Genomic DNA, 6526 nt, shown 5'->3' with positions numbered 1-6526 from the left:
ACAACAACAATGGTCCGTGTCATTTTGTCGCTGTGCCAAAGTGACCCTCCGTGTCAAAGTGACGCACCGTGTCAATTTGTCGCTGTGCCAAAGTGACGCACCGTGTCATTTTGTCGCCGTGCCAAAGTGACCCTCCGTGCCAAAGTGACGCACCGTGCCAAGGTGACGCACCGTATCATTTTGTCGCTGTGTCATTCTAACACCCACCCTGTTTTTATATATATCGAAAGTAGTCAGTATACTTCTTGATTAACACTTAAGCTTTAAACGGTTATTCATTAAATATCTTACTTTAATAATTTTATTTATCTGTGTTACAAAAATTGTCTAAAGTATTTAAAACCAACATTGTTTAGAGTATAAAGTTGTTTTTTTATAAGATAATTATAGTTAATTGGTTCTAAAGTGATTAAATAGTCATTACTATAACTGTTGCTACCAAAACAGCTATTGCTAACAACACTTTACAAACTTAATAAAGCAAACATTTTTTTATCTTTAGTCGCAAATACTACTGTTTTACTTAAATAATTTAACTGGAATTAAAAGAAAAAACGTCTTTAAGAATAAATAAAATAACAATATTTTTTCCTGAAAATAAAGTCGATGCATTATATTTAAACTATACTTTATTAGTGATAATAACGTTAATTAGAAACTTATCTAACTGCCACAATTATAACTGCTATAACCACAAAAGCTACTGCTGCTAGTAAATGATACAACCAAGTTTTCTTATCTTCAGTGGTGATCAAACTATCATCAGCAGCTTCGTACTTTTCAGGATTTGCCGCCAATTTTCCATCTATTTCCTGCTTCAACTCAGAAAATAGCTCGCTGAATTGCTCGTCATTACTGCAGTGACGTAATGACTTCAGTGCCAGTTGTTTCTTGTACGCACATGAACTTCTCATTGCTCCAAAATGAGAATTGTCGTTGTCAACCATGAAAGATAACAAACCTGTTTAGCAAAAATTTAGTTTTTATTTGTTTATTTACTTATGTTTTTATAATACACACATCAAAAAAAGATACTTGTTCTTTTGTGAGCTATTAAAATGTTGTAACATAATAAAAAAATTTTAGGTTTTTAAATATTTAGTCTGAAACTGTTTTAATCAAAAACTATAGTTAAGAATAAAACATAACTAACATTGTAAATGAGTAGAATAACACAAGCAAAAAGTATTATGCAAGTAGAGTTCAATAAATATTTTTTGATTATATATATACTTTTTGTATTACAAAAGAAACAAAAATAATATCTTTTACCATTTATTATGGTGCCAACATTCCAGGCAGGATTCCAACCTGCTCGTTCAAAATTGGTCATTGTGATGCACAGAGCTTCGTTTGGTTTAAACCTACCGCTGGGTGAAAGCATTCTAACTTCAGGTGCTTTCAATGGATAGCTTTTGGGAAACTTGAGGATACCGTGGTAATATCCACCTTCATAAGGAGTGTCTTGAGGTCCTTCTACCTGTGAGTAGTTAGAAAGTTTCGTTTTTAGTTAGAATTAGATAAGCAGTGGGAGTAATTTGTAGTTTCAAATGTTCAAACCATACTTGTCAGAAATGAAATTGATCTAACTGTAAGTGAGTCGAGTTTTTTTGTCTGTTTGTTAAGTTGTAAGAAATTCCAGAAAAAAAATTCGGTAAGAGCTAAAAACAACTCACTCTGCCAAGTCAAGTAAAGACATTTGTTTCAATAATAACATAACTCAGAACTATATTTTAAGCGAATTAAAGTAATTTTTAATTTGTTTGTATTACATGAATTTATAAAAATTTAAATTTTTATATTAAGTAAAACAACGCTTGTTATGTGTATATAGTTTATACAATTTAAAGATAATTAGCTTATGTTAACTAAGATTTGAATAAGTAAAGTTTAAAAAAATAGAAAAGGGAATATTTGAGTTTTTAAAAACCTTTTCAAAGAGATATTTATTATAAATTATATAAAATAATTTTACTAATTGTTATTAATTTTAGACAACAAGACATATAACAGTCTAATTACGGGTGGTTACTTGCCTGGTAAATTGTATGGAACGTGTAAAGTACATAAAGATAACCACTCATTGAGACTTATTATATCAATCTTAAAACACACCTCAATACAAATTAGTAAAATTTGTATATAAAATAATATAACCGTATATTCTGAAACATTGTTGTGCAGAAAACAAAAAAGAACTTTTAGAAATATTTTTTAAGTACGAACGTAAAGATGTTAACTACTGTATAAGCTTTGACGGAGTTTCTTTATTCACCAACGTAGCATTAAATGAAACATTACAGATGACTACAAATGGAGTACCTGATAGTATCATACCGAAATCAAATATTATAAAACTTTTAAAGTCTGTTACTGGAGGCTTATTTCAGCATACTAAGAAGTTGTTTGCAAAAATAGATGGTGTTAGTCTGGGAAACCCGTTAGCTCCTATTATAGAAAACTATTCCATTGAAACATGTAGAAAAATCTGTTTGACACCGAAGATGAAAATAATCCAGTCCTCCGTTATGTGGTTGAAATATTCTGTATTCTTCGTAAAGATGTTTGTTTGAAAAATAAATTAAACAAACGACACAAATTAATAAATTTCACTTATGAATTAGATGGAAACGAAATCCTGTTTTTAGATATTAAAATCAAGTTAACAACAGATAAAGTAATAAAAAAGGTATGTGAAAAATTAAGTGATACAGACACTATTTTTAATGGCAGTTCAATGACATCAATTGAATGGAAAAGGGCTTTAATATATTGTTTATCTTATAAATATATAATGTTGTATTGAAGACTCAAAGTTATTTTTGCTACTAACAAAGTAGGTAATTATTTCATCAACAAAGACAAGAAATCTCATGAATTGAAACCTAACGTAGTTTACAAATATAAGTGCTATAAGGATAAAAGCATCCAACATATGGGACTTACTTTGAGACTACTAATAGAATAAGTCAAGTAAAATTTAAGAAAACAGCTGTATCTAACCATTTTAGTAACTTTTTAATAGTAAAAATTAAAGAACAACTGTTAACAATTTTGGTATTTTAAAAGAATGTAGAAATAAATTTGAGACTCTGATCAGTGAAACTAAAAATAGTTAGACGTTATTATTCAATTTTAAACAAACAATTAAGTAAACCGGGTATTACCAACGCAATAAGAATTATTGATTAGTTGTATATATTTTTTTTTACCATTTATATCTGATTATGTGCATAACTATTATTGTTAAGCATGTAATCTTACTATAGTTTGTAGTTTATAATATATAACAGTTTATATTTACCTAACTATATAATAACTATAATTTATACAGCTGTTTCATACATTAAACATAAAGTTTCATGTACTCCTCAGTAAGCTATAATAATAGTAAACATAAACTTAAATTTTGAAATTTTTATGTTAATTGTTACGTAGTAATGATAAAATTTATTGTACAGTTAGCTGAATTTGAAAATGATACGCTGTAGTTGTTAATTTATGCATTTTAGAAAAGTTTAGAAAGGTTATATTAGAAAAATATTTTAAGCTATTAGAAATTCAAGCGGAAAACACGAGTATTTTATAACATTTTTCCAACAGTCCAAAAAATTTTTCCAACAAAAAAAATTTCTAATAACTTAAAACATTTTTCTAAAATAACCTTTCTAGAATTTTCTAAAATGCATAAATTAACAACTACAGCGTATTATTTTCAAATTCAGCTAACTGTACAATAAACTGTAGCATTACTACGTCACAATTATTATAAAACATTTCAAAATCTAACTTTCTGTTTACTATTATAATAAAATGAAGCTTACTGAGGAGTACATGAAACTTTATGTTTCATGTATGAAACAGCTGTATAAATTGTAGTTTTTATATATTTAGATAAATATTTAACTACAATTTAAATTGTCGAGCACTATCGACCAGAACTTTTTATAAAACCTTTAATATAACAGTTTATATATATATATATCTTATTACTAAATTTATTTTATATTTTTAGTTGTTTAACACTAACTTTTAGTTGTTTTGCACAGTTTTGTTTTTGATAATGACTGAGGAAAAGTCGAAACGGTGTCAATCTGAAATAAACTATGAATTTGTAGTATGTATGTTTTTCAAATGGTTTTTAAAAAACGTTGTTTTTTTTTTAATTTTTTTTTGTGTCAAATTAAATTTGTTTAGAATTTACTGCTAAATCAGATAGCAATTTAAAGTTATCTTTTACTATACTAAAATTTAAAAACTTTATAAAAAAAACATATAATAAGACAAATACATTACTATTTTCTTTAAAGTAAATTTTTTTATTAAACTAAAAAACATGTAGTAGGCTAGCAAGCAAACATTGTCTATATGGCAATAAAAAACATATAAAAATGTTATTTCTGCTAAACTTTTTTAAAGGTTATGTAGGATACGCTGCGGCTAATTAATTTTCGAACTAAAAGGAGGTAAAACTTATGTGATTAAAAGTTATTTAATTTCTAAACTAATAGATGCAGAAAAGTAACGAATCAGGATTTTAACGAACAGAATGTCACCTTTATCCAACTATGTATAAAAATATGTTTGACTTTCTGATAATAAAAATATTCTCTTTTCTTTCCGCTGTGAGACATAATAAGTAGCTTGTATTAATCTAGAAAAGTTTAGCGTAAAAAAGTTAAACAATTTTGATTTTAAAAACATTAAATATTATAACTTAAATTACAATTTAACACTACTTACACAGAAATGAAACTCAAGTATATTGTCTTCTAGTGGCTTCACGCCTCTGACATAAGGTATAGAATTTTTTTGAAGTTGTAAAAACTCTTTTTGTAATCTTTTAGTAGCTGTTGAAGAAGCCATATTTTCTAATATAGTATACTTTCTAAACAGTTTTAGAAAATTGTTTAATAAATATGTTACGTCATTTAAAAATGTGGAATGTAGATTCATTGTTTTTTATAATTTAAACATAACTATGTAGAATATTTTTACTTCTATGTTAAATGAAATAATCAAAAACATTTTAAAAGTAAGTTTAAAAATAAATAAAAAAGTAAAAGAATAAATTTAAAAAAAGGGTCAGATTGTAAAACTTTATGCAGTAATTTAACAAAGTTTAAAACTGTTAAGCTTTCATTAACATTGAATACAATAAAAATGCAATTAAAAAAATTTAATTTGCTTAGTTGGAAATAGCTAATTTTGAAAAGTTGATTTTCTTTTGTAACTGTTTAGTTTCTAGAACAGGGTTTCTGAAAGTGGGTTAAGAACAGCAAAGGGGCCACAGGGGGTCCATACGAATCATAATTTGATACTAACATTAGATATTCTGGAGTTGATGACGAAGAAAAAAAAAAGATCTAAGCCTTTTTAATGATAGTTTTTTGAGAAATCTTGTGGGAGGGGGCCATAGCTTTTTTTGTTTATTTAAGGGGTATTTTATAAAAAAAGTTTGGGAAATCCTGCTTTAGAAGAACTATAATACGATAGCATTTATAAAACTAAAGTATAAAAATTTAAATAAACTAGATGAAGCCTTCATTTTTGTAAATACGGTGTAACAGAAGTCCAAGACAAAACATTAAACTGTATCCATGGTATATTACTCGATTACCGAAAGGTTTCTTTATACCAGTTACTTAGACTAAACATTTTAAGCACTTATTTTTGTCGTTCAATAAACTATTTATTACTTAGTTAAGTTTAGTTAGTTTAGTTATTACTTAAGTGCATAACTAAACATTTTATTACATATGAAGCACTTAGTTATTTTTCTTATTTCTCGCTTCTAAAAGATGTATGTTACATATAGTTGATATAATTCAAATTCTTTTTATTGCATTCTTCTACAAATAATTTTTTTAACATTTAATTGTTTTGCAAAAATATACTACTTTTTTTGTCCTTGTTATAGTACTTTGTTCTTACTTCACATCAAATCTTTAAGAAAAATTGCTGTAAGTAGGAGTCTTAATTAGATAAGGTTTAACTTATTCAATGAATTGTTAGTTACTAAATTATTAAAATTAAATGTTGTTATTTATACAATAGAATATCTAATAAAGGTGTTCTAATTAAGGTAGCTTAAGAGAAATAATCTAATAAATGTCATATAATAAGATTAATAGTGCATTAATAAATCTCTACTTATTTAAATTAATAAAACAATCCAGGTTCTTTATTAGGGTTTCTTATATTTTTAATCTCTTTGAAAAAATAAAAAAATAATTACTCAGTTAAACACGAATTCCCAAAAAACTAACTTTAAATACGCCTATCACCTTATTTTTCTCTTCATTATAAACTCAAGAATATCTAGTGTAAGTTTCAAACTATGTTCTTATGGCCCCGTTACATGTCACGACCACTTTTGGCCCTCTATTTTTTTTATTTACCACTTTGGGAAACCTAACCCTATCTTTTTATTTGAAGTTATATGCAACTTGCTTGTTCCTTAAAAACTTACAACAACTAGTCTAGAAATTTAACTAATAATTTTAATCTCATACATTAAAAATCA

General features: G+C 26.4%; 1 pseudogene; it reads right to left on the bottom strand.

The window, feature by feature from the left end:
- Positions 1 to 726: 726 nt before the first annotated feature.
- On the bottom strand, positions 727 to 4866 carry LOC145845462 (ubiquitin-conjugating enzyme E2 J2 pseudogene; annotated as a pseudogene).
- Between the last annotated feature and the right edge of the window lie 1660 nt (positions 4867 to 6526).

Source organism: Thalia democratica, unplaced genomic scaffold (genome assembly GCF_965202585.1).
Source record: "Thalia democratica unplaced genomic scaffold, ktThaDemo2.hap1.1 HAP1_SCAFFOLD_67, whole genome shotgun sequence".
Lineage (NCBI taxonomy): Eukaryota > Metazoa > Chordata > Thaliacea > Salpida > Salpidae > Thalia > Thalia democratica.
This window is presented reverse-complemented; position numbering and strand designations above follow the sequence as displayed.